The sequence below is a fragment of the Eretmochelys imbricata genome, chromosome 14 (genome assembly GCF_965152235.1).
Source record: "Eretmochelys imbricata isolate rEreImb1 chromosome 14, rEreImb1.hap1, whole genome shotgun sequence".
Lineage (NCBI taxonomy): Eukaryota > Metazoa > Chordata > Testudines > Cheloniidae > Eretmochelys > Eretmochelys imbricata.
The window spans coordinates 45824494-45838778 of record NC_135585.1 but is presented as its reverse complement, the minus strand read 5'-3'; the positions used below and the strand labels follow the sequence as shown (position 1 = coordinate 45838778).

The 14285-nt window shown below is 53.4% G+C and overlaps 1 non-coding gene across 1 annotated transcript; it reads left to right on the top strand.

Moving 5' to 3' along the window:
• Positions 1-4020: 4020 nt before the first annotated feature.
• Positions 4021-4094, top strand: TRNAN-GUU (transfer RNA asparagine (anticodon GUU)). Its single transcript has one exon. It is a non-coding gene; the product is annotated as a tRNA-Asn (tRNA).
• The last annotated feature ends 10191 nt before the right edge of the window (positions 4095-14285 follow it).

Here is a 14285-nt window from a genome sequence, read left to right as displayed (position 1 = left end):
CCTGTCTGCCGACAACGGCCAATGCCAGGTGCCCCAGAGGGAGTGAACCTAACAGGCAATGATCAAGTCATCTCTCTCCTGCAATCCATCTCCACCCTGTGACAAACAGAGGCTAGGGACACATTCCTTACCCATCCTGGCTAATAGCCGTTAATGGACTTAACTTCCATGAGTTTATCCAGTTCTCTTTTAAACCCTGTTATAGTCCTAGCCTTCACAACCTCCTCAGGCAAGGAGTTCCACAGGTTGACTGTGCGCTGTGTAAAGAAGAGCTTCCTTTTATTTGTTTTAAACCTGGTGCCCATTAATTGCATTTGGTGGCCCCTAGTTCTTGTGTTATGGGAACAAGTAAATAGCTTTTCCTTAGTCACTTTCTCTGCATCACTCATGATTTTATAGACCTCTAACCACTGTGGTTACATCTCATGTTACTGTAGCTCTAAGTGGCTATGGGCCATCTCACTGCGTGGTGTTTGGGTAGGTAGTGATTGTTCATGGGGGGGAGGTGAAAGAGTTAAAAATGTGACTGGGTATCAGAAAGTATTTCAAATAATCTAGTGCCAGAAAATGACCTTGAATGTGACAGCAGGTGGCTCCTCTGGGACCTTCTGCGAAGAAAAGCAAAACAGAGAGAGAAAAAGGAACACTTCAGCACCGGGGGAAAGGCACTTTCCTGTGTTTCTGAAGCCACTCGATCCCATTTCTGAGCAAGTTGCAGTGTGAGAGAGAAATTCATCAAATTGAAACGTATGTCGTGCAACGTCCCTACAGCACTCATACAAAGGAAGTTGAACCAAATTACCATGGTGAGTTTCAGAGGCGCGAGCTGTTAAATGATGCAAAAACCAAGCTGAAAAGACAACAGCAACTGCTCAGATTTTGTTGTTACTATTATCATTATTATTATTACTGGGCTAGGTGGATTGGGTGTTTTTGTCTGTGAAAGAAATTTTGGACATATTGGCAGATACATTCTTTCATTATTATTTGGACTTCTCTTATGTAAAGGATTTTTAAATTTAGTTCAGAATTGTTGTACAGCCGTCCACCTTTGACCAAAAAAGCAAAAGAACAACAAAAAAGACAAGACTGCACAAAGCACTGGTTTGTTCTGTGTTTAGGTCCAGTAAAGATAAGACACAACTGTACCTTATATTTATTATTGAGTCTGCAAAAAATCCCTATGTAAATATGCACACGTAATTTATTTATTTGTTTTTCCTACAGTGACTTAAGTATTGTCAGAGCCGCATGCTGAGGCTGCCAAAAATTTGTGAGAACCCCGGCTCTAGAAAGTGTGAGGATTTTGTTTTCTATGTAACCACTACTTCCCAGTATTTATTCACTCTCGCTTGCATCTCTGTTCTTTGATAATAAACTCATTCCTGTTTTCTGTATATCTAAGTGCCGTGTTCTCAATAGAGTGGTTGGCCTGAATTGAATCTTACAAGCTGCTGTGGACCGCGCCGGTGGGATTAGAGTCACCGTTCTGCATGTGCTCAGTGGAGCGGGCTGAGCACTCCCGAGGGACGCTCAGAGGCTTTGGGAGTGTCTATCGCTAACCTGTACACAGAGAGCGAGGCCTGCAGGGGGCTGGAAGGTCAGGCTTGCACTGCCAGGGGTGGTGGTTTGGGAGAGCTGACCCATGGCAGGCCTGGACAAGGCTCCCCCAAAGGTGCCTCGTTTCCCTGCTGTGAATCGCTCAAACGGGCACACGTCCCCGGCTCATTCCACCCCTGCACCCCCCAGGTACAACCCGCACAAGGCATTCTGCCAGGGGCGAGGAGAACACGTGTGCTTCTGCCCTTCTGTCCCATTCCTGCTGCTTGCCCGGAGCTAGGCTGCCTGCGATGGGTTTTCAGTGTTTGCTCCTTTAAGGGGGTTTAGTGTGTGAGTGGATGCGGGAGGGGAAAAGAGAGTCGGAAAGTTGTATCCAGAGGGTTTAGGGAAGCATCAACCTCCACAGTCCCATGAAGGCCGTTGGAAATCAAGTATGTGAGGCGGTGCAGGGCGGTAGTTCACACTCCACCGCGTATGTCAGCCTGCAATGCAAGGACGGGGGGTGCACCAGACGTCTCTCTTTTCCTTGCTCGCCTGGACCCAACCCCAGGGATGGATTTCTGGCTGGCTGTACCGGGCCTGCTACCCAGCAGTGTCTTCAGCCCACTCCCGGTGAAAATTCTCACCCTTCGTCTCACAAATAGGGTGCAGGCCGTATCAGGCCAGGCTGGGGTTGGCATTAGCTCCGCTCACCCCAGGGCCCTGGGCAGCAGACGGTTCAGAGTCTCAGTTGGTTTTAAGAGCCATGGCAGGAGAGGGGAGGTAGGAGCCCCTTAAAACTATATTGGACACAGACAGGCTCTTGGGAAGTTTGATTTGTCCCATGGCCCCATCCCCACTCTGCCCCTTCCCCCAAGGCCTCACCCTCGCGCCCCCTCTTCCTGCGCCCAGGGAGTCAGCGCCCACAGCAGGGGTGTAAGACTAAGTGACGTGTGTGTGTGTGACGGGGGGGGGGGGGTAGATAATTTCTGTATTGATAAACGCAAGAGTTCAAAATGAGTCGGGCCTCAAAACCGTGAGACCCACTTAAAAACCATGAGACTTAAAATACTAAATGCAGAGTTTTTTATCTGCTGGTTTGTGAGCCTTTGGCGGTCATGGTGTGGAAGCAGGAAGAGTAGTGTCGTCCCCAGGGGGAGCCAGCAGGGCCGGGGCAGAGAAGGGTGTACAGTTCCGGGGAGGGGGCGGCAGGGGGGCCCAGGCTCAGGTGAGTTCAGTTTCAACAGCTGGAGGTGGTGGTGCAGGGTACGGGGAGACTGAGGCACATGTGCCGGGCTGGGCTACCTACACTCGGAGCCCTGGGTATAAACAGAGAGACTCAGCCTAAGCAATTGCTTGGGGCCCCCAGCAGCTCAAGGGGGGGGCCCTAGTCCCTTTTTTTATTATAAGAACTTGTCTGTTTTAGTATTGGGGGAGGGGCCAAAAGGCAACTTGGGGGGAGGGAGAGGAAGGGATGGGGCGGGCCAGAGCCTCTACGCAAGCTGGGGAGAGAGAGAGAGAGAGAGAGAGAGAGAGACACCCCCCAGCGCCTGTCTTCCCACTTCCACAGTGTAAGGTGGGGGGTGGGGAAGAGCGAGGGGGCGGGGCCTCAGGGGAAAGGGTGGGGCAGGGGGCAGGGCCCCGGTTCGGGCTCCAGTGGTTCCCCCCCCAACACAGACACTTTTAGGTACTTCCACTGCCCCGGAAAGCCGAGTGGGGGGGGAACTGGGCTGTCATAGAGTCATAGAATATCAGGGTTGGAAGGGACCTCAGGAGGTCATCTAGTCCAACCCCCTGCTCAAAGCAGGACCAATCCCCAATTAAATCATCCCAAGCCACATGGCAAGCCATGTGATGCCAAACGCACCCAGGCCCGGGACAAGAGCGATCTGGAGCCCTGGCTGCCGAACGAACAGTCACACGGAGTCAGGCCCGAGTATGCCAGCCCAGGTGCGGAATGACACCCGAAGAGCTCGCAGCTGCAGGAGGAGGGAACAGTTTTGGGGTACTATGTGCAGAATTGGTGAGACGGGGGGAAGGGGAGAACACCCACAGCCGTGAGACCCCCCCAGACTCATTGCCTGTGTCACTAGCTGTACCTGCAGAAGAGTCCAAAAAGGGGATGCTGGGGAACTGGGAAGTACCTGTATCAGAACAGGGCCAGCTAACAAAGGGAGAGAGGGGCAAGGCAAGAGGGAGATGTACCTAGGAAGGCTGCCCAATGGATGGGCTGTCGCTCCTTCTTGTCACACGTGCTCAGGCTGGCCCCCTTGTTTAAGAGCAAGTTCACCATCTCAATGTGGCCGCTGTCGCCCCTCCGCAGCCAGCTGCTGCACACAGGGCCTGCCGGGGAGGGGCTGCGGCTCGCCGGGAAGCCGAGCCCCGGCAGGGATCAGGCTGCTGCTGCCGCCCCTCCCCAGCCAGGCTCTCCCCAGCAGCTGGCTATGGCCGCTTGCTCCCTGCCTGGGGCCTGGCTGCCCGGTCTCTGTGGCGCAATCGGTTAGCGCATTCGGCTGTTAACCGAAAGGTTGGTGGTTCGAGCCCACCCAGGGATGCGGACCTGCTTTGGGGGGGTAGGGACAGCTCAGTGGTTTGAGCATTGGCCTGCTAAACCCAAGGTTGTGAGTTCAATTCTTGAGGGGGCCATCTGGGATCTGGGGCAAAAAGTGGGGATTGGTCTTGCTTTGAGCAGGGGGTTGGACAATTGGACCGGCTGAGCTCCCTTCCAGCCCTGAGATTCTATGACGGGGGGAGGGGGGCAGCAGCAGGAGGACACAGCCCTGCCCCTCCCACCCACATGTCTGGAAGACGCGCCTAATATGGTATCACACGTCACTTTGGGCCGGTTTCCCCGACAGTCTATAGCGGGGGTGGTCAAACTGCGGCCGGCGGGCCAGGGGACCCTCCTGCCCGGCCCTTGAGCTCCTGGCCCGGGAGACTCGCCCACTTCCCCACAGCCTCAGGCCAGGCGCTCTCCCCGGCACCTGGCTACGCTGCGCTGAGCCGTGTCAGGGGGTGGCGGGCGGCTCCATCCCACTCCCCGATGCTCCTCTAATGGATCAGTCTGTGCGGGTGTCCCCGGATCCTGCGGCTATTGAAGGAGGACACCCCCGCCCAGCCCGAGCCATAAGCCCCGGAGGCAGCGGCGCAAGAGCGGGGAGCGGTGCGGGATCCTGACCCGCTGGAGCCTCTGCTCTTCGCCCGCTCCCCGGGGGCAGACAGCTGGGTGCGTTTCCCTTCCGTGTTGCTGACCTGCCCAGCTGAGCGGGGCTGCAGCCGCGGGACCCTCTCCCCGAGCCTGGCGGCTCCCGGCAGGGCAGCCCGTCCCCTCGCTGCTCCCTCTGCCTGCCCGCCGGGGTCGCTCTGAGCCCGCTCCCCGGGGGGGGCTCTGGCTCCAGGGGACATGAGCCTGGGCGAGCTGCGAGCCGGGCTCCAGGCGCCGGCTGCCCGCGGAGCCATCGGGGGCTGGGGGTCTCCGCCAGCAGGTGAGGAGGGGCTGGTGTTGTGCACGGATCGGGGAGAGGGCGACCAGGGAGGTGCCAGGTTGGGGGGGGGGAGAAGAGTTGGGTGGGTGCATCGATCACACTGGGGAACGCGGGGTCTATTGGGGAGGGGGCTGTGCGCTGACCAGATGGGGGAGGAGGTTTGGGCGGGGTTATTGGGGAGGGGGCTGTGCACTGACCAGATGGGGGCGGGGGCAGGTGGGGTCTATTGGGGAGGGGGCTGTGTGCTGACCAGATGGGGGCGGGGGCAGGTGGGGTCTATTGGGGAGGGCGCTGTGCTCTGATCAGGTGGGGGTATTGGGGAGGGGATGGGGCGGGGTCTATTGGGGTGGGGGCTGTCTGCTGACCAGATGGGGGAGGGGGTCGCGCGGGGTCTATTGGGGAGGGGGCTGTGCGCGGACCAGATGGAAGGAGGGTTAAGGGGGGCAAAATAGGCGGGTAACCTGCAGGAGCTGAAGTTGCCTCCCGAGACAAGAGCTCCGCTGCTGGGCAGCAAATCATGAGCGCGGATCATTTTGGGGCGGAAGGGGAAGTGATTTTTCTCTGCAGTGAGAGAAGACGTCTCCGTTGGTCCCCAGGGCAGACTTCGTTTCTTTGTCTTTTAACTGATGGGCCAAAGTGTCCTAACGCCCCCTCTGAACTGCCGTCCCAGCAGCGCCGCGTGTCTCAGCCTGCCGTGTGGGGGGGGTCTGGGGCTGACCCTCACTTCGGGTCCCAAGCAAGCGCTGGGGATGAGGCGCTGAAGGACGGGATCTTACTGGAGGGCAGCTGAAGAGATTTTATTCTAGCAAAGCGCCAGCTCTCTGCCTAAAGCACCGATCTCCTGCCTGCTCTGAAATCCACCCGCTGACTTGGAGCCTTGACAGTTTGTGTGCCTCGGGGGGGCACAGGGCCATTTGGACAAGGGATTTCTGAGATCCCCTCCTCCCCCTAACAAAGCCCCCAACCAGCTAAAGTTGATCTGCTTTCCATACAGCCAAGGCTGCTCAGATCACTGCAGCAGGGTTTTAAATGCATCCGATGAAGTGAGCTGTAGCTCAGGAAAGCTTATGCTCAGATAAATTTATTAGTCTCTAAGGTGCCACAAGTCCTCCTGTTCTTTTTTTAGATGGCTGAGAGTTCTCCAGCAGAGTGCAGGGCGACCCCCAGCCCTTTGGGGGAGATCAAATGACCACGTTATGAACCACTTTGATTCTAGGTTTGCCTGTTGCTCAGCCGGTGTGAGACTCAGACGCCAAGCAGATCACACTGTGCCCGTGCAGGGAGAGAGGGGAAGGAGCTTGAAAGCTAGTTATGGGTGCCTGTCACGGGTAGGCGGGGCATGTAGCAGATCAGGTCTCTGAGGCCCTGTTTGTCAACCATTCAGTTTTCTTCAAGTTGCAAGGAGAGAGGCTTGTAGACGGCCTGGAGAAGAAATCGCTTTGCATGAGGATTCTGTCGGTGTTTAAGCCGAGGGGGTGTTTTCTGCAAAGGGAGGAGGTGGGAAGGAACCTGCTTTACGGCTCAGGCTCTGTCTGCACTTAAAACACGATAGCTGCTGCAGCCCTTCAGTACAGACACTTCCCACAGCAACGGGACTCCGAGTCCAGCGCTCTAGGCCTCGCTGCCTCCATTAGTACAGAAAAGGGTGAGAAAAATGTTGAGGGATGTGGAGCAGCTTCTGTGTGAGGAGAGATTAATAAGACTGGGACTTTTCACCTTGGAAAAGAGATGACCAATGGGGGATAAGATAGAGGTGTATAAAATCATGACTGATGTGGAGAAAGTAAATCAGGAAGTGTTGTTTACTCTTTCTCATAACACAAGAACCAGGGGTCACCCAATGAAATTAATAGGCAGCAGGTTTAAAAGAAACAAAAGGAAGTATTTCTTCACACAATGGAGAGTCAACCTGTGGAACTCCTTGCCAGAGGATGTTGTGAAGGCCAAGACTATAAGAGGGTTCAAAAAAGAACTAGATAAGTTCATGGAGGACAGGTCCCTCAACTGCTATTAGCTAGCATGGGCAGGGATGGTTTCCCTAGTCTATATTTTCAAGAAGCTGGGAATGGGTGACAGGGGATGGATCACTTGATTACCAGAGCTCCTGTGATTCTGGGTTGTTTTTTTTTTTAATCTCTCCACAATTTTGGTTGCAATTGAAACTTCTAGTTAAAGCGATCAGTGTGGGGGGAGGGCGGGGGCTGGACTCTCTGTTGCCTTGCACTTTGTTTGTGTCACCTTTACACTGATGCAAAGTGAGCATGAAATACCAAAAGAACTGCAGACAGTAGTGTAAATGACACACACCAGGATCAGGATATGGCTGGATTGGGGCCCAGAACTCTTCCCTCACCCACCCATCACGGCACAAGGAGTTTGATCCTGGGCCTCATGCCAACTGCCCATAAGGGGCAGCTTAGAAATTCTTCGGTTGCACAAAGCTGGTGTGTCTCCCTATGTCACCTGCCTCCTCCCAATCTTTAGTCTGGGGACTTGGTGTGGTAGCAAAGAGAGTGTGGTGCATAATACTGGCTCAGAACTGCTGCCATGACAGCCAGTGTAACTTAGAGCAGCCTCAACGGTGCTCTAAGTTTCATGTCAGGTGCTATTTCAGGCACCAGCCAGCCGAAGCTTGGGGGAACAAAAGGGTGACTTCAAGCCCCCTTTTCCCATCCCTCTCTGCTGAGCCAAGTGAAAACTTGGCACTGCTGAGAATTCAGACTCAGGCATAAGGCAATGGAGAACGCCAATCTTTCTTCTGCTGTGAAGAGTTGGTAAAACTCAAAGCCCAGATGGCACCGTTATTAAGCCCATTATTTTTTTCTCTTTGCTATTTAGAAATAATGAGATGCAAAACCAATATGAGTGCAGCAGTAATGTTGTATGGTTCGGACACACAAGTTAAGTTTCCTATGACAACACGAACTTGATCAACTTGCATGTGTGGAGCATATTTTTCCTCTTCCTGTTGTTCTTGTTGTATTTCAAAATTTACCACCCAGGGTTCTTTGTGGCATGTAATGCGGCTTGTATTAAAAACGCCACAAACGCAAACTTACAGGAATGGGCCAGAACTTGACAGCTTACAGGAGTGGCCGCTACAGGGATCGGGGCTGATTTTAGAGGGCACAATTTTCAAAAGCAACAAAGTGACTTAAGTGCACTGGGAAATTTTACCTCTAGTCTTCCTTATAAATTAATTTTTTATTTTATTTTTTTTTAAAGGGAGCTGTAGCCTGTTTTCCACAGGGTCAGTCTGAGGTCAAGCCAATGCCGTAGGGCATTTCAGGCTGCTGTCCTGTCTGGTCCAGCCCAGGGGACAATATCTGATGCTTCCAGGGAACGCAAGAACCCGCTGTAACATACATGGCTAGTTTTACCATGCTGTAAATGGAGGTGGGGAATTCATTACTGACCTCTATGGTGTTCAGACTATGTCCTGAAGCATGGGATTGGGCCAGAGGGACAGCTAGCGCTGGACACAGTGTCTAGGGTCTCGGAGTGGGAAGTTCCTTGGAGAATTCCACTGGGTGGGAGACTCAGCTGTGAAGGGAGGGGGCGGGCAGGAGCATCTCATAAAGCCAAGATTGGAATAACTAAAGTAATGTTCCTTTTACATGGAGCCTCAGCTCTCTGGAACCTCTGCAAAAGCTTTAGCCACGTGTTTAACTCCATCCGCAGGAGTAGCCTTGGATGGCAGTGGGAGGGCTCAGGTGCGTAAGTGTTTGCAGGATGGGCGCTCAGGGCAGTCCCTGACACCAGGGCAAAGTGGATGTGAAGTGCCACTGTCTGGATTTGGGAGCCTGCCTGCACACCAAATCCACTAGGCCCTGGGTGCATGACTGCAAGGCGCTGGGACGGGGAAAATCAGCCCTGGGTGATTATTTCGAGTAGAAAACCAGAGCCATTTCTGGGGTCTTTCAGCTTCTAATGCCCATTCCCTTCTGCAGCTGGATTTAAGCCTATGATAAAATCCTTCTCAATGCCAAGTCAGTGCCATAAATCACTGGACTGGATGCAGGAATCAGTAGGCGACGTTCTCTGGCCTGGGTTATGCCAGGGCTCAGACTAAATTATTCTTCCCAAAACTTTTAAAAGCTGAGACCCCTCCTCAAGGCAAAGAAACCAATCGTGCCCCTCACCCGTCAGCAATGTGTTAACGACCCCACCCCCCATTTTCATGGATACATCTTCAAACCCCACCCTTCCCACCACGGCTAGCCTTTCCCCACGATTCAGGAGACGCTGGAGGAGATGATCCTAACCGTCCCCTCTAATCTTAAGAGCTGAGGGACCCCATCCTGGAGCATCTTAAAAATCACGGTTCCCAGACTCTGTAACGGGGCTGCTTTGCCGGGCTCACCTTTCTCCCTGCATCAGGTTGGCCGATGGGGATAATGAGCCTGGAGATCTCATTCCCGCTGCTCTGAGTGGTGCCCATGTGCACACGACCCAACTCAGCTCTTCCTGTATCCCAGGAATGTCTTCATCTTCTGGGATCCTCATGGCAGCAGTGGGATGATTTAACGGACTCCCTTAGTCATGGGGCCTTTCTCTCGCTTTTGTTTCAGAGCCAGCGTCCTGGAATCGTCTCCTGGTGCGTGGAGTGGTGGCAGCGGTGGGGGTGCTAGTCTTACTATACCTATGTGGGGTTTGGAAAGGTAGAGGGAAAGTGTTTGCCTACTCGCAACTCGTCTTCAGGTAGATGCTGACTCATCCCTCCCCGCAGCCTGGAAGTCGGCAGGATTCTCAGGAATCTGAGCTCCCCGCAGTGTGTGACAGGGACGGGGACCAGGCCCAGGGAACCAGAAACAGTAATCGAGACCCAGCCCTGGAGAATGGGGAAGGAGACCTGTTTGCAAATTCACATCCGGTCTGCTGAATTGTTCACGTCCAGACCCTCCCCACAGTTCTTAAAAAGTCAAAGCATTTCGTTTAGACGCTTTCCAAACAAACCATTTTGATTTTTCAGTTTGAAACAATTTTTTGTTTAAAAATGTCCTTCAATTTTATTTTAAAAATTCAAAAAGTTACAACCCTTGAAATGTTCCTGGGTCTTTTAGTTTTTTTTTTTTTTTTTTAAAGCTTTTTGGTTCATCAAAAATTTGGAAAAATGTTAGTTTTGTTCAACCTGAAACCGGTTTTTTTCCAACTCTTTTTTGGAATTGCCAGCTACCAAAAAATTCTGTTTGCCCAGCTCGAGGGGCGGGTGAGGATTTTGGCGGTTATATTGTGGGTCTCTAAGTCTCCTTGTTGCTCAAAGTTTTCTTACTGCAACAAATTAATTTGGGATGAGGGCAGGATGGGCAAAAGCTTCCTAAAAGTGGGGGTGGGGGCTGGCACCCAAACTGTTGCCCAGCCCCTGTGCCACCCCTTCTCCTCGAGGTCCTGCCCCCTCAAACCGCTCCTTTCCCTGAGGCCCCCCCTCACACCGCCTTTCTCCCTGAGCTCCCACTTCACGCCACCCCTTGCCCCCAAAACACTGCCCCCCCACTCCCTTCTCTCCCCCATCATCCAGTCGCTCACACTTATGGCCAGTAAAAAGTGGTGGGCCCTGGTCTCCCCTGTTCCGGCACCCCTGGATGAGAGTGGGAGAGGATGAAGAACTCATTTCAAATATAACTCTCCCTCACCTCAAAACAGCACAATTTGCCAGCAACAGCAAAACATGCACCTAAACAACCCGGGCCAGTCACGCTGTGTTGTGTGTTACATTCCCATCCTGGGGCGGTTTATGTCTTGGAGAATGTGAACCCTGCAGGCCTGGGTGTTTCTCTGCGTAATGTGACCTCAGTGCTCCTCATGAGAGCCGTTGTTTGTAAATGTTTCAGTAGCAGACATATTTATCATTCATGTACATACAGACATTTATTCACAATTAGAACTGGTCAAAAATAGCGAGGGTGGAGAGGTTCATGAAAATTGAAGAAGAAACCACTCCCCCGCCCCATAGTCTTCAAACTTATTTGGAAATGTTTTTAATTATCAAATTTTTGTTTCGTTTTGGTGGGAAAAACTCCGTGTTCTCTCTGAAGTGGGCAGAGAAATCCAAAATGGTTTTTTTAAAGAGGGAACTTTTTTCAAATGATCAATGTAATCCAAAGTGGCATTTTTAATTCAAAGGTTGCATTGTCAGTGTAAAACACTTTTGAACCAGCTCTGTTACTGTATAACAAGATGAGTTTATTTTTCGTGATGCATTGTTTGGGCCAGATTCCAAGTGGCATTTCAGTTTTTGCACAGCTCTTCTCTTCTTGCATCTGCACCTCTCATAAGCTGTGGCCTTAATCTTGGCCCTGGAAACACTTACGTGCATGTTTCACTTTAATTACTGCTGTGAATAATTCCATTTCAATGGGACAACTCTGAGGTCGGGTTTATGCTACGCCCTATATCGGTGTAACTATGTCATTTCTTTAATTTTCTTTCTTTCATATGTGAAAGTTCTTGAGAGGTTAAAGCAGGTAAAATAGATGAACAGGTTCGGACAGTCCGAGTTTGTCAGTGCAAAGTGACAGCAGAGATGTGGGATCTGCTAGTTTTCCACAAGTCTCTCAGGGTTACCCAGGATAACTTTGGGGGTCTCTGTCTCGCATCGGGAATGTTCCCTGAAAGTGTCCAAACAGCTCAGAGATACAGAACCATTTCCTGGATCCATTCTTATAGCTGTCTTCCCCGGAAAGCAGTCTGGCAAGTGTTCCTGTCAGCTCATTGCTAAGTTATCGGTCAAAACATTAGAGTTTTCAGGTGCCTAAGTAGCCCCTGGAATCAGGGTGAAATTATCCTCCCTGCCATCACCAGAATTGGAAATGGTGCCCCGGAGTGCACGGTACCCTACCGTGCTTCCCCCATAGGAACTGCATGAACAGGTAACTCTGCAAGTTCTCTGCATGCCTCTGCAAGTGACCCCCATGCCTCTCCATTTCCTTGGCCACATGTATCCTGTCCCCATGCTGGCGGCTAATCCAGAAAAAGAGGGAAAGAGCTCACCACTGCGACCACCTGAGGGAGGTGTTGGGTTGAGATCAGCTGGTCAAAGCAGGCAATAGGGACAGAATCGGAGACTTGAAGCTCCTCGAGTGACCTCTGCCCTTTCTAGACCTGCCCTTCAGTCAGACACAGCGATTGTAAAGTTGAATGTGGTAGTAACTAGACCCATTTGAAACCCTTCACCACACAAGACAAAGCCCGTAGGATTCATCATGAACTATTTATTTCTCCTCCCCTGGCTCCCTGCAGCCACCAGCCACCTTGGAGCTTTCCCTCCTCTCTCCCAGGCTGGGCTCACTTGATTGCAGGAGCTCAGCAGAGGGTCCAGCTTTGCTCTTTCGCTTCCATTCTTCCCGTCTTTGGGTGGCTGTATTTGCAGCTGAGCAGCCTGATGGAAACACTGAGTCCTCTGTCTCGGCAGGCAGGCCCAGCCGCCAAAGCCAAAGACTCCCTGAGAACAGGGGGAGGTTCGCCTGAAGTCTCAGGAGTGGCGGCTGGGCCCATAGGGTAGGGTTACCATATTTGAACTTTCAAAAAAGAGGACACTCCGAGGGTGCGGGGGGGAGTGGTAGCCCTGCCCCCTATCTACGCCCTCCCACTTCCTGCCCCCTGACTGCCCCCCACAGAACCGCCAACCCATCCAACCTCCTCTGCTCCTTGTCCCCTGATCGCCCCCTCCCAGGACCCTGCCCTCTATCTAAGCCTTCTTTCTCCCTGTCTCCAACTGCCCCCTCCTTAGACCCCTCCACCCTAACTGCCCCCCTAGAACTCCACCCCCTACCTGTCCCCTGACTGCCCTGCCCCCTATCCGCACCCCCGCCCCCTGACAGACCCCCGGCTCTCCCACACCCATCCAACCACTCCTTGTCCCCTGACTGCCCCCGCAGAACCCCCAACCCATCTAATCCCCCCTGTTCCCTGCCCCTGATTCCCCCCCCGAAACTCCGCCACGTCCAACCCCCCCCCCGTTCCTTGACTCCCCCGACCCCTCTTCATATGCCCACCCCCTGACAGGCTCCCCCCAGAACCCCTCACCCATCCAACCCCTCCTGCTCCCTGTCTCCTGACTGTCCCTTGGGACCCCATGCCCCTTCTCCAGCCCCCCCAGCCCACGTACCCTGCTGCTCAGAGCAGTGTGTCTGGGGTGCGGAGCCAGACACAGTGCCGTGCTCCCCCGCAGAGTGCGCAGCTCCCCCTCCGCCCCCAGAGTGCTGCATTGGGAGGGAAATCCCGGACCTTTGGAGAGTTTTACAAATTCCTCCCGGAGGGCAATTTAACACCCAAAAAGCCAGACATGTCCGGGAAACTCCGGACGCATGGTAACCCGACCACAGGGACTCCAGGATCTGCAGCTGCTGCCACCTGTATGGTGAATCCTCCGACTCATCACCAACCAGCTCTTCCCCATTCTCCAACCTGGCCCCACGGTCTGACCGTGCAGGAGAACAGAAACCCTTTGGGACAGCAGGAGAGTCTCCTCAATGCCGCACTCTTCGCATGGCTTCCCGCGGTCACCGGGAAACACGACTACCCTACCCCCAGGAGTCTCTCAAGGAGCTGCCGGCGCAGTCACTGGGCACCCACTCGTAATGGTCTCGGGCAGTGCCATTGCAGAGGGAGCTGAGCAGACCGTCCCTTCTGTGACTTCCTGAATCGCTGCCAGGACGGATTCTCCTCTGCGCTAGGGAGAGTCCCCGAGGACAAGCAGCTGTGGTGGGGGAGGGGGCAAGACAAGCACTCCCCCTGAGCCCTTGACTAGCAGGCAAGCAGGACTCTGGGATTCAAGGCATTGGTGTGTCTTGCTGGGAGAGCAGAGCTGGAGAGCAGAAAAGGGCATTGGAGGAATTGTAGAAAAGTCAGTGTCATGGCTGGGTCATGGGCAGCCAGACCTAGTGGTCAGAGGCAGAGTCCACACTCACAAGACAGGAGTCGAGAGTCAGCTGGGTGAGGACACTGGAAGAGCAGAAGCAAAAGACCAAATTGTGTTCAGAACCTCAAGTCAGGTGAGTCACCCTGAGTCCGGATGCCAGGAAATCAAGCCTGGGGAGTGGGAGCAGGAACAGCCAACACACAGTCCAGAGCCGGGGAGGAACTCGGCTGTTCAGACAGCTTCTTCTTCCTGCTGCTGGTTTAAGGAGGTCCCCGGGCCAGTTAGCTGCTCTGGGACTCTGCCAATAGGAGCCTCAAACTGGGTCTGGACTTCGTCAGTCCTAGATAAGCAGTTTTTCGTAGGCTTCCAGGTGGCGTGCTGGAGGGTGGCTGCTCCCAGGA